Genomic DNA, 14514 nt, shown 5'->3' with positions numbered 1-14514 from the left:
ACTCCAAATGGGGTGTTGAAGAGTCAGATTCGACTGAACCAAAACAAATGCAGTACTAGGGAATCAAATGGGAGAATAAAAGAACTGCCAAATAGCATTGTATAGCAGATCATAACAGCCTTTGTGACAAATTTTATATCTGTCATCTAGCAGCGCTTCTTAAACTATGGGTAGCCACCCCCAAAATTGGCAACATTAAAAGGTTTCTGAATGGGCAACAACCAAAAATTAATCCAAAATCGAATGGGTAATGAATCCAATGTGTTTCTGGCAGCAGGCAACTTCACTGCAGCCTTGGTTCTGAACACAAAGCATGGGCACTTTGCACTGGATGTGCCCTCAGTCCACACAAGGCCAATGAACAGCTGCCAAACTGGGAAAAGGAGTCAGAAGGAGAAAAAGTTTAAGAGACTTTGATCTAAAGACTGGGCTAAATAAAGTCAGAGCGAAGATTTTTTTTTTTTTAATCACAACTCATGAAGAGAAAACCTAGTAGATTTAGAGTAAGGAAAAACCAAGGTTTGAATCATGCTTCCATTACATACTAGCAGTGCAAGCAAGACCAAATCATTTAATTTGTGCAAATGTTAGTCTCCTCATCTACAAAATAAGACAAATAATATTGGTAATATCTACCTCATAGCATTATGAGATTCAAATAAGATTTCATATATAAAAATATACAGAATATATATAGTATATGTATATACACATAACATGTGTGCATATACACACGTATGCTTATGTATATACATAACATGTATTTTTTTTATCTGTACTTCAAAATCATGCCCTCTACTGATATTTTATCTTGAAACTTCCCCTCTGCACCTGGAACATCATACCACCCCTGTGACCTGGTAACCATGAAATATCCCACCCAAAAGGCTTGTCCCCCCTCCCATTAATGAGTTCCTCCTGGAACCTACATTTTGTGAAGGGGCCCAGTCTGATCTGCCTTCATTTCCCTTAACCCAGTACATACTTCCTGGTCTTCAAAATCTTGCCACAAACAGCATTCCCATACCTCCTTTTCATCTCCCTTTTGTGTGTCTCCCCCTACTGCTCCTTGAGGGCAGGAACTTTCTTCTTTTATTTGTATCGCCAACTCCTGGCACTAATCAAGTGCTTAAAAAGTACTTGCTGCCTTCTTTCTTCCTTCCTTTTTGAAGGGAGGCTTTAAACAAGAGGCCCTTACACAAAATTCACAGCTAACTAAAATGACACTCACTGGGTCTTAGTCTTAATGATTCAAATACCATAGAGTTTGGGGAAAATATCCTTTGAGCCCTGTTTACTTGACTGCCTTTTCTTTGACACTTAAACACTACCTCACTAAATTCTTGAAGTTAACAAAGCATAAGGAAAAAAATGTTTAGTAAATGTTCATGGTTTCATGTAAACTGGAAAAGCAGAAATATCCCTCTTGCTTATAATGTAAAACTGCTGTAACTTAGAATTTTATGTAAACTTCAGGAGTCCTTCTCAATGAATGACTTAATTTCCAAATTAATGTTACAGGATCACCCTGTACTAGCTATATAAATCTGAAAAATTTAAAGAGAGCTGAGGAAAAATCAGAATAAATGATTAAATTAAAAATTAATGCAATGTGTGGAGATGCAAAGATTATGTACTGACATTTGTATCTATATATTTAATATTTATGCAATTGCAAAGAATTTTGATCCAAAGAATATCAATCATGAGAAACCTTAAATCTTTAATTCCTTTCACCTTTTCATAAGATATCTTGGCCTTGGCAATGGCTGTGAGATGCTATATTATATAGACATTTCCTTTTGTCTATAAATGATACTTCTCTCTTAGAAAGTGATAAAATTTTTTGTTTGTTTATTTTCTTTAGTTATTTTTTTCTAATACATTCTGATGACCCTTGAAAGCTTTCATAGTTTGATTTTGTTATTTTCTGGTGCTGCTGCCCTGATGTGTTTTCTATCAGTTGAAATTTACAGGCAAATTTGTCTGCTTTACAGGGACAATGAGCTACAAGGCTCTCCTAAGGAGAAGCTTCCACAGGTGTTTGGGATCTTTCTCTTAATCTTGTTTGCTCTTACTTGGGCCCATATAACTCAGATAAAAGCCACATACACCCTCCCCTGTTTCTTACTTTTGCTTGTTGACCTGATTCCTGATTTTAGATATTTGGCAATAAGGGACTTACATCAATTATTTAGTAGCTAGTTAGATATTTCTGTAATTATTTAACTAAAGCAGTTCTTGGATAAAACCAATATCAAGTAGAGGACAGATAATTTTTTTTTTCCTACCGTGAGCCTTAAACCCACAAGAAAAGGGGTAATTTGAGTGCAGCATCAAATAAAAAGTATCAAGTAAAAAGTATTCATCTTATTTGGTCTTTGTTTTTGTTTTTTGCTTTTTGGAGGGCAATTGGGGTTGTGACTTGCTCAAGGTCACACAGCTAGTTTTTGTGTTAAGTGTCTGAGTCGGATTTGAACTCAGGTACTCCTGACTCCAGGGCCAGTGCTCTATTCAATGCACCACCTAGCCGCCTATTTTCTTTTTTTTGTTGTTTCATCTTACTTGGTTTTTGCCAGGAGAAAAATCCAAAATGTTTAACTCACTTATTTCATTAAGTGTGGCAACGGTATTGATACCATGATCAGCAAGAAAAAAGATAATCAAATATCCTTTTAATAATTTTATAAAAAGTTTCAACTAGAGAATAAATTATGACATAAGCAGTTTGGGGGTTTTGTTTTATTTATGTAAACTTCAAAATAGATTAGGAGGAGCTTCCCAAAGGCACAGAATAACCAAATACCTCTGCATTTACTTTCACAGGTAGCACTTCCTGTCCCTCATGGAATAAATTTTCTAAAGTAAATAGGTTTTGTTGCATTTATGTACTGATCTGATACTAAATTTAGACAAATTAACAACCTACAAGCCTTCTTAGTAAAATATAATGAGACTAGAATGAGATATCCTTATTCTAGATAGTTTATTATCATTTAACTGCTCAACTAAGGACAAACAAAAAACATTATTTTCCCCTCATTCTTTCCTTCAGTGCCTAGCAGTAAAGTTATCTTTTATATAGTAAACATTCAATAGATATTTACAAAGCAAGAAAAATCATGGAGAATCCCAAATAATAATGTTTCTTTCCTTAGCAATATGCCAGTGATGAGGGTTGGCTATTAGGTTCAGCAGGAACTCGGATCTTTATCTTAAGACCAGAAAACCAGTCTTGAAAGAATTCAGCTCAAGCCAAATTGGAGTCAGAGTTGTAAAAGTTTATTGTATGCTTTACAGCAGGCAAGGATCCTTAGGGTACCTGCAAGCTTAAAGAAGACACAGGCATAGCTTTTAAAAAGTTAAGGCTATTCATTAGATGTCAGTTAGGCTGACCAGGTGAGAAGAGGGTGGGATTAGGGAGGAGTTAAGGTGAGGCCAATATTTAAAGGAACATGCAATTTTTATGTAACTGTGCAGGCATATTACCCATGATTCACTGGGAAAAAGCCCAAGGGGGGGCTACCTGGAGGTGTGGTTTTAGGCTTGAAACATCACTAAGTCAGCCAGCGGTCAAGGGCTGACTAAGGAGTGCCCAGTCTGCCACCTATCAGTGTCATGCTTGACAAGGTTGATGTCTGGGAACCAAGGTTAACCTAGAGATGGGGTATTGAAGGATTCATGGGGGCAGGGGGACACTATACAAGGGGGAGATAATAGTTGCCTAAGCTGGAATATTTATAGATACTTTTGTGAAGGATTGATAGGTGTAACTTGTTATTGTTCCAAGCTGAGATAAACAATTCATGAGTTGTTGCTGGGCAGAGTTCATGCTCTGAAGCTAGGCAGAGTGCAGGTAGGGGGAAAGGGCAGAGTTAATGTTCTGAGACCGGGGAGGGGGAAATGTGATTTTACAGACTGGTTTTACAAATTGATGTTACAGACTGATGTTGCAAATTGGTGTTACAAATATAGATCCCAAGCAACCCATCACCAGCACCGACTTAATCTCCTTGCCAAGTAGAGACATGGCAGCCAAGGGTAGGGAAGGCTTACAGTATAAGCACACTTGCAAATCATTAGGGATAGGAAAAGGGACTATATCTGTGACTTCTCAGGTAAAAGGAACTCCTGAATAAGGAAACTATTCCAAATATTCTTAATCTAGGGTCAGTGTACTTTTTAATAACTGTATTTTAATATATTAGGGTTTTTTTTAATAATCCTAGGGTTTGTTTGTTTATTTTTCATTTAAAAAACATTATTTTGAGGAGGAGTACATAGGCTTCTGCAAACTGCCAAAGAGTTCCATGACACAAAAAATGCCTTCATACCAATGCAGGTCAACACTTGCTCTGAAATTTACAATCTTAGAGAATTGCCTGGGGTGTTGTTTAGTTACTTGGTTAGGGTTATGTTGTATGGGTTGGAGGAAAGAAAAGGTTGTAAAGCATTTATATTCCTGATGTTTACTAAAGAGCTTTGCACATAGTAAATGCTTAATAAATGTCTTATTTATTCATTCATGTATCCATTACAGAGAATGATAAAACATCACCAGACTAATTACACTAAAAATGTTAACAGACAGTTGAGGAGAAAAATAAGAGAAATCTTGATATGGGACCCAGCTAACTTCACCCCCAACACTTTTATAAGTAAAACTAAAAAGAGAAGCACAAAACAAAGCAAATCTTTCCAGCACTTCAATAACACTCTATTCAAATCAGCAGTGTTACTTACAACTACTGCATTTTCGTGCCACAGGTCTCAGTACTTAGGCAGTGTGGTATCCTTGATGAAACTATGAGAAGCAGATTTTCAAAATTATTTCCTACAGTAATCACATGATTGAGAAGCATAGAGAATATAAGGTACCACTGCTTTTATTTTTTTATATGGATTGCAGCAAAGTATTTGGTTGGGAACAACAAAATGAAGTCACTCCTCAAGGTGTGTCTCGCACTCATAAAATATTCTTTAGCAGCTGCAACCCAAGGAGACTACATTGAAAGGTACCAAAAAAGAGGGATGTATGCTCGTCAAAGGCAAATATCACATAGGCTATCCTGGGCAAAGTCCAAAAGAAGAAAAACTTCTTACATACAGAGAGGTTCTGCCAAGTCAAGTCAATCAACATTTATTAAAGTATCTTACTATGTGCCTGGCACCATGCTAAAAGCACTTTAACTTTTGCTATAGTGTTGTGATGGTACTGAGACCTACAATACTAGAGTCCCTCTTCAGTTAAAACCTTGGCCACTCAAAATAAATCAGTCATAAGGAAAAGCAAAGGGGATGATAATTGCATATTGCCTATATTTTAACATGCAAATTTAGATGAGCGAATCATTGATTCCAATAATATGTACATTTTGGGCAGGTACAGATGGACCTGGAATTGATTAGAAGGTCAGGATAGATCATATTTAGGAAATTATGGAATCATCAAATTCCAGATTGCTAATTTTGGAATTATAATAACATCCTTAGTCTATCTAGTCCAAGCCATATGTAAAATTAATTCTTATTATACCAAAAAAAGTGCATGCTCCGCTTAAAGGCCTCCAATGAGAGAAACCTCCTGGCAGCCTATTGCACTTTGGGACAACTCAAGATTTTTATGAGTTCTTTCCTGACATCAAGGCTAAATTTGCATCTTTATAACTTCTGTGCATTTCTCTGGATATTGCCCTTGATGCAGAACAGAATAAGGTCCTTTCTACAGAAAAATGCTTTAAACACTCATAGCCAGTTATCAGTCTCCCTCTGGGGCTTCTCTTCTCCAAACTAAATATCCCATATGACATGAAATCAAGACCTCTTAGAATTTTGACTGCCCTCCTCTGGATGTTGCCTGATTTAACAACGTCCTTAAATTGTGGCCCCCAAAAGTGAATCCAATCAACTAAACCTGTCCTGATCATAACCACGTACAAAGTGATTTATTACCTTGTTCCTGGAGCCTGTAATTAATGCATCCCCAAATTGCAGTAGATTTTTGGCTGCCTAAATTATCATGCTACTAACTCATGTTGAGCTTGTAGTCTTTTTTTTTTTAATTTTCACATTAGTCATGTTCTATAGAAAAATTAGAATGAATGGGAGGAACCACGAGAAAGAAAAAAACAAAACCAAAAAAAAGAGAGCATTGGGATTTCATAGTTCTTTCTCTGGAAGTAGATGGTATTTTCCATCATGAGTCTTTTGGAGTTATTTTAGGTCCTTGTATTGCTGGGAAGGTCTAAGTCTATCAAAGTCAGTCATTGAACAATGTAACTGTGTACAATGTTGTCCTTGATTCTGTTCACTTCACTCAGCATCAGTTCATGTGCCTTTCAAGTTTTTCTGAAATCTGCCTACTCATCATTTCTTATACTGCAATAGTATTCCATTACATTATATACCACAATTTGTTCAGCTATTCCACAATTGATGGGCATCCCTTCAATTTCCAGTTCTTGGCCACCACAAAAAGAGCTGTTATATTTTTGTATATATGTAGGTCCTTTTCTCATTGTTATGATCTCTTGGGGACAGCCCTAGAAGTGGTATTAGTGTGAGGGTGTACACAGTTTTATAGCCTCTTTGGGCATAGTTTCAAATTGCTCTCCAGAATGGATGGATCAGTTCACAACTCCACCAACGATGCATTAGTGTTCAAAATTTCCCACATGTTCTCCAGTATTTATAATTTTCCTGTTTTGTCATATTAGCCAATCTGATAGGTATGATGTGGTACCTCAGAGTTGTTTTGATTTGTTTTTCTCTAATTAATAGTGATTTAGACCAAATTTAACTCAGTTCTCTATATATTTTAGAAATGAGACCTTTAGCAGAGACACTGGTTGTAAAAATTCTTTCCCACTTTTCTGCTTCCCTCCTAATCTTGGTTGCGTTGACTTTGTGAAAAAAAACTTTTCAATTTAATATAATCAAAATTATCTGTCTTGCATTTCATAATATTCTCTATCTCTTGTTTGGTCATAAATTCCTCCCTTCTCCATAAATCTGACAGGTAAACTATTCCTTGCTCTCCCAGTTTGCTTATAGTATCAGTCTTTATATATAAATCTGGTACCCATTTGGACTTTATTTTGGTATACAGTAGAAGAGGATGGTCTATGCCCAGTTTCTGCCTTACTATTTTTCAGTTTTCCTAGCAGTTTTTGTCGGATAGTGAGTTCTTATTCCAGAATTTGGAGTCTTTGGATTTATCAAACAGTAGGTTACTATAGTCATTGACTACTGTGTCTTATGTACCTAAACTATTCCACCAGTCTATTCCACTCTATTTCTTAGCCAGTACCAAGTAGTTCTGATGATTGCTGTTTTATAATACAATTTAAGATCTGGTGTGGGTAGGCCACCTTCCCTAGCACTTCTTTTCATCAATTCCCTTGATATTCTGGACCTTTTGTTCTTCCACATGAATTTTGTTACAATTTTTCCTAGCTCTATAAAATAATTTCTGGTAGTTTGATTGGTATGGCCCTGAATAAGTAAATTAAGTTAGAATTGTCATTTTTATTATATTAGCTCAACCTACCCATGAGCAACTGCTGTTTTTCCAGTTATTTAGATCTGACTTTATTGGTGTGAAAAGTGTTTTGTAATTGTGTTTATATAGTTCCTGGGTTTGTTTTGGCAGATAGACTCCCAAATATTTTATAATGTCTACAGTAACTTTAAATGGAATTTCTCTTTCTATCTCTTGCTGTTGGGCTTTGCTAGTAATATATAGAAATGCCAATGATTTATGTGGGTGAGCTAGTAGTGTTTAAAACTCTAAATCTTTTTCAAACAAACTGCTCTCTTACAACCCATCCTGCATTCTCTACTTCTGAAGTTAATTTTTAAGTGAAAGACTTTACCTTTAATCTCATTGAATTTAATCTCATTAAATTCACCCTACTCTTTCAAAATCTTTTTTGAATCCAGACTTATCTCAGTATTTAGCTATCTTCTCAGTTTTGTGCAATCTGCATATTTTATAAGGCTATTATAACCATCCACATAATTGATATGAATGTCAAACAGCACAGGACCAAATAAATTCCATATTTTCTATCTTCTAATCCTAAACAATCTTTTCCATTCTCCATTATCATTTATTAATAACAGACTAATGTGATTAATGGTTCACTATGCATATCCACCAGTACTTTCAGTACTCAATGGAAGTAGTTTATCTGGGCCACATGACTTGAATTCATGAAGAACAAGTTGGTGCTCTATTACTACTAGCCTGACAGAGACTGCCATATATGTAGTCTGTCCTCTGATGGCATTTCTCCATGTGAAGATGCTGAGGATCCTGCTTTCTAGAGAGTTATATGGAATGGGATTGCCTTGGAGAGACTTTGGAACATGTATATACATATTGCAAATGATTCCAGTCTGCTAACCACTTAGTCAGTAGGAGGCTCTTTAATTGACTGTGGAGGCATTAAAAAATCCTCCATTCAACTCACCCATCCTCTTCAGTTATGCTCTTGTGGTTTGATTTCTTCATTGATAGCATCCAATAAGAGTTAAGATCTTGAAGATCCCTCTCCCTTCTGAGGCCATATGGTCCCATGAAATAGGTTTTAATCCTTGATCTCTGTTTAGTCTTTTCTGTTCTCAGTAGAGATTCAAATCTCTTTCCTCATGAGTTTCAAAGGGTTTAGGGTTTTCAGGCATGTTGGCATCCCAGGCTTGGTGCACTGAAGGGCAATGAGTTACCTTCAGGACTTAGCCCAATGGTACCTGAGACAAGAATTCATCTGGTAATTATACTAACATATTGTGAAAATACTCCTGAGACTAACGAATCTGTTTTCCATGAGTTAATGTTACTACACAGATGTAGAGGACACAGAATAATCCTGTTTGCTGAGAAGAGTCAATCATGAGTGTTCCATGAATCAAAAGTCTTGTTCACTCCCAGACCCCTTTGCTGGTGTTCCCAGACTGACCTTGCTAAGCTGTGCACCTCAAACCAATTTAAACTAATCTTGTGGTCAACCACTGCTACAAAATGTCCTGCTTCTGTGTCCCATCTGTTCCTGGAAAGGACTGTCCATTCTCTGGCATAACCCCAACCGCCTTCATGATTTTCAAGGGTAGATTGCCTCTGCCTCTCCTGGACCGTAGGCTCCATTGAACCTTTGAACTTGGAGCCCTGTAATGCCAATGTGATATCCATAGCAGCTGCTATGAATATGCATATGTATTCCCAGGGTTTGTTTGCAAAATATAATAAACTCTCCCCCTCAAAGACAAAATCAAAATATTTATTTGGGACATTGCTATTAGGATACCAGAAAGCAAGATTCAGCAAGATACTTATTGGCAGGCAAGGGAGCAGACATCTCAATTCTTTCAGTTGAGTTCCCTTAGACAAGTTTCTCTTTCTGCCTACTTCTCTATCTGCCCACACTTCTCCCTCCAAGCAATATAGTATATACTGTTTCCAATCAAAGATTCAGCATTTGATTGGTTTAGTGCCGAGAAGCTTAGAAATCAGCACTTAATCAGAAAGGTGTGGGGATCCCTGTGGCCCAGAGCCTAATTGGCTCTGTATCAGGGATCCATTCGAGGCCTATTAATAGAAGGGAAGATCTTATATCCTATTAACCTTAGAGGCCCCAAACATGCATGTCTATCTTTCTCTTTTAATAAAAAATTTTATTCCTACTCAAATAGAACTCCTCTATATTTGAGGGGTGGGTTTTTCCTCACTGACAATATGGACATGAACTTGATGGAACCAATGATATTTAAGAACTAAGCTAAGTTTGAGCCCACTCTCCCCAGAAATTAAAGTTGTATGGGGATACTGTGTCCCCAAGGTTTTGGGGCAACATGTTTTTGCTTTTGTTCTGATTTATATCTTTTTTTTTTTTAAAGCAATTGGGGTTAAGCAACTTGCTGAAGGTTACATGGCCAGTTATTTTGTGTGGGTGCCAAGTATCTGAGGCCGGAACCAATCTTGGGTCTCCTGACGCCAGGGCTAGCATTCTTACTCACTGCGCCACCTGGCCGCCCCTTCTGATTTATATCTTTCATGTAAATACCCCTTTGTAAAAGCTGTTTGATGTTAAAATAGTTAAATTGGAACTGGGGTGTCAGTCTTTGGCACCTACAAATGAAGTAAAAATTACTGCTAAGGACTCAAACCTATAGCATTAGAGAAGAGAAATTACCCAAACCCTTCAGAGCACCCTGGAAGCCTCTCAAGGAGATGTAGCTGACCTTATTCTGGGAGAGTGAAGCCAAAGAATCCTTGCTATGCTATCTAAATTCTTGGGAATATTTGTTCTTACATGTATAGTGAAAAGATCATTCTCCTTGGCACAGGAAAGAGGAAAAAAAATAAGAACCAAGGAGCACAATGTCTTCTCTCTATGGCTGATGATCATTGTCCTTCCATCTTTCAGTTTTGATAGAGTTGTTGAGAGCTTGCCTTCTTCTTTTGGGAACTGTCCGTCCATATGCTTTGACCATTTATCTCTTAGAGAATATCTCTTGTTTGAAGCAGTTCCCTATATATCTTAGATATCAAACCTTTATCAAAAAAAATTGCTGCCAAAAAAAATTTCCCCAGCTTTTCTCTTCTATTTCTACTTGTGTTTGCTTGTGCAAAACTTTTCAATTTTATGTATTCAAATTGCCAATTTTATCTCCTGTGATTTTTCTCAAATTCGTGTTTTGTCAGTAACTTTCCCCATCTAAAGAGTTGATGATCTGACTTCTTACATCTAGATTATATATTCATTTGGAGCTTATTGTGGTATGTATTGTGATATTTTGGTCTAAATTTCATTTCTTCCAGAATATTTCAGTTTTCCTAGTAGTTTTTGTCAAATAGTCAAGTCCTCATCCCTATATTTAAAATCCTTAGATTTATGAAACATATCAGTTACATGTGGGTTTTATGTACCTAATTTGTTACACTGATTAACTTTTCTGTTTTTCAACAAGTATAAAATTGCTTTGATGACTAATACTTTATAGCATATGTTAAGATCTGGTGTTGCTGGGATCCTGCCCATCCCACCTTTTTTTTCTATTATTTCTCTCGAAATTTTTGACATTTTCTTCCTCCAGATGAATCTTGTTATCAAATTTTCTAGCTCTTCTGTGATTTTTTTTCAAGCGAGGAAGAACTGCTATAAGCTTCCAGGTGAGAAGAAAGGAAATGGTTGTAGCTGCTTTATCTCCTATCTCAGCTTCTAGTGTATCCCTGAGTATATGATACCTATTTCTCTTGTGTTTATTATTTCTTAATATTAGGTGAATGATCTCACTTAAAAAAACAAAACAAAACTTGTCCTACTTTGAGCTGTTTCTGTGTAATACAGGTAATAATCTCTTAGCTGAAAAGGACAGTTAAAATTCACCCTGGTCCAATATCCCTCAGATAACAATAATTCGGAGTTAAAAAAAAGAGATAAGATCAGATAATACTGGATTGAAAATAGGAACAGTTAATCAAGATATGTTAAGCCTACCTAATTTTGTGGCACTTAAAAAGGCATTTTTGGTACTACTTTCAAAGCAGTCTCTGACTCACTAATTTACTACTTATTCATTGTTGGATACTGGCAGTGAAGTTAGTTTACATCTTGTTTGCACACTATGTTCATAAGATATCAGATATTCTTTCATTATGTTATGTGAATTACTTTGGGCTCTTCTATTTCCTATGTTGAGAGAAGTGTCTGCTCCATAAATTTTTTCTTAGAATAAGGATGAGCCCTGTACTTTTATTGGCATAGGGAGCTTCCAGGTTAGGAAACTCTCTCTACCATTGCAGGTCAGCATCTTTTCTGCAGTTGCCTTGATAACTACTAGCTTAAGTGACTTTCCCAGTGCATAACCACTGTCCATCAGAGGTCAGAACATACACCTACTTTTCCACCCACTTCAGCCACACACAAAGATGATCACACTCTTGATCTGGCCATAACTCATAAATGTATCACCTCTGAAATCCGCATATCTGATCATTATTTATTGGCTTTTCACCTCTCCCTCCTACCTTCCCTTACAAAACCCTATTCTTCATCTTTACTATGACCTCTAGTCCCCAGACTCCTCAATTCAATACCAGGCCATCTGTTACTCTCTGTCCTTTCCCTCATCTCGACCTCTTGGTAAACCAATTCACTGCCATTCTCTCTTGAATCCCTAGCATCTTTATCATATCAAGGATTACATCCTGCCAAGTCTTAGCCATAGATCACGCCTACCATTTGCTACTTTTGCTCCTACACATGTACTGCTGAATGAAGGTGGAGAAATTCATGCAACTGTTCCAAGTGGGTCTGTATGAGATTTGTGTTACATAACCTCAACTGGGCCTTAACGACTTCATTTGCATACATGTAAGTAAGGCATTTGCAACTATACTGCATATATAGCATATAAGTGGTTCTCTATTCCTTTTTATGTTTTGAATTTTGTTTCAGATTTTCCTGATATCATGATATCATTTCAGCAAAAAAAAAAAAATCCTGGCCCTTCATTTTTATTCTGTGTATACCTTTTTAGGTGTATTTCTAATAAGCAATAGATTGTAAAGATTCATTTTCTTAGCTGACCTATCATTCCTTTTGGTTTTATTGGATTGTTTCATCCATTAACATTAAAAGTTATGTTTTAGGTTTATATTTTCTCCATGTGTTTCTAAAATTTTTAAATTAGTATTTTTCCCTCTTTATCAACCAATAGGAAGAAATGATAGGAAGAAACTAGCATACATTAAAATCATACTGTGTTAGGCACTGATAAATACTTTATAAATATCTCATTTGATCCTCACAAGAGCACTAAAAAGTGGGTGCTATTATTATCCCCATTTCACAAAATGAGGAAAGTGAGACTGTGAGAAGTTAAGTGACTTGTCTAGGGTTATACAGCTAGTGTCTGAAGTTATGTATTTGAACTCATGTATTCCTGACTCTAGGCCCAGTGCACCATCTACTTTATAACCTAGCATCCTCAGCAACTCAGTACTACGTTCAGTTATTTTAGCTTGAACTATTTTCAGGCATCCTTATTCTCACCAGGTCTCTTTCTCTCACCCTCCATCTCTTTTCCTTCTTCCCCTTAAACTCCACCATTTGTTGTCTGTTTCCCTAGTTTTACTCATTAGTTCCTTTTCTATCTTGCTTTTATCTAGTTTTGGCAGTTAGGTGGCACTCTGGATAGAGTGCTGAGCTTAGAGTCAGGAAGACTCCTCTTTCCCAGTTCAAATCTGGCCTCAGATATTTACTAGCTGTGTGACTTTGGCCAAGTCAATTAATAGTGTTTGTCTCAGTTTCCTCATCTGTAAAATGAGCTGGAGAAGGAAATTGCAAACATTTCCTCTCCCCACTCTTAATTATTTAAATTCACTTTCTATTTTTGACATTTTTTCTTTGATTCATGTCTCTTTTACTTATTTAGTGCTTCTTTATTCTTTGAATTCATCATGGAACCAAAACTTTTGAGATAACTATTTTAAGTTCACTCCTTTAAAGAGTTTTTGTTACTGACTTGTAGATCTTGTCCCCCCCCACCACCCCTTTTTTCTGTAGGTGATCAAGAGGATTTTGCCCTTTGGTTGCACCCACACACACACATACTCTATGATCCAGTGAGATTGACCTCCTTGATGTTCCTTGTACAAGACACTCTATTGTCCCACTCCAAACATTTTCATCCCAAATGTCTTATCCACCTCCTTGCTTCCATGGCTTTCTTCAATTCCCAGATAAAAGCTCATTTTCTATAGGAAGTGTTTACAGATCCCCCCTAATTCTACTAATTTCCCTTTGATAATCTCCAATTTATTCTGTATATATCTTGTTACATGTAACTGGGTACAATGAGGTTATACATAGCTGTTTGCCATGTTATCTCCCATATTAGGCTGTGAGTTCCTAGAGAGTGGGGACTATCTTTTATCTTTCTATGTATGCCCAGGACTTAGCATAGTTTTTGTCTCATAGTAGGCACTTAATAAATATATATTGACTAACTGACAAAACATCTATAAGAAGAATCTCAAAGGAAAACATAGTTTGTTCACAGGTCCAACCAAAATTCCTGGGACAGATGACGTGAGTTAAAAAAAAAAAAAGATCTGAAATGAAGTTAAAAAAAAAACACCCTTTCCTCTAGAAGTGCTAGAGGAAAGAATGGGGAAAGAAATGAAAGCTAAAAAAGAGATTTTTTTTTTCTTGAGCAATCGGGGTTAAGTAACTTGCTCAAAGTTATACGGCCAGGTGTTTCTGGGTGGGTGCTAAGTGTCGGAGCCCAGATTCGATCCCCAGGTCATCCTGACACTGGAGCCAGTGCTCTAACTCGCGGTGCTACCTGGCCGCTCTCTGAAAAAGAGATTTTTGCAAGAGAATTAATAGCTTGGAATGAGGTTATATAATCTTGCTCAAAAAAACTACAGAAATGTTCGCATTAGACAGATATAAATTAATTACTCCATGAGATAGTAAGAAATATTAAAGTCAAAAGACAAAAAATAAT

Source organism: Petaurus breviceps, unplaced genomic scaffold (genome assembly GCF_028583685.1).
Source record: "Petaurus breviceps papuanus isolate PSGF00001 unplaced genomic scaffold, PetGlider_PUasm1.0 184, whole genome shotgun sequence".
NCBI lineage: Eukaryota > Metazoa > Chordata > Mammalia > Diprotodontia > Petauridae > Petaurus > Petaurus breviceps.
This window is presented reverse-complemented; position numbering follows the sequence as displayed.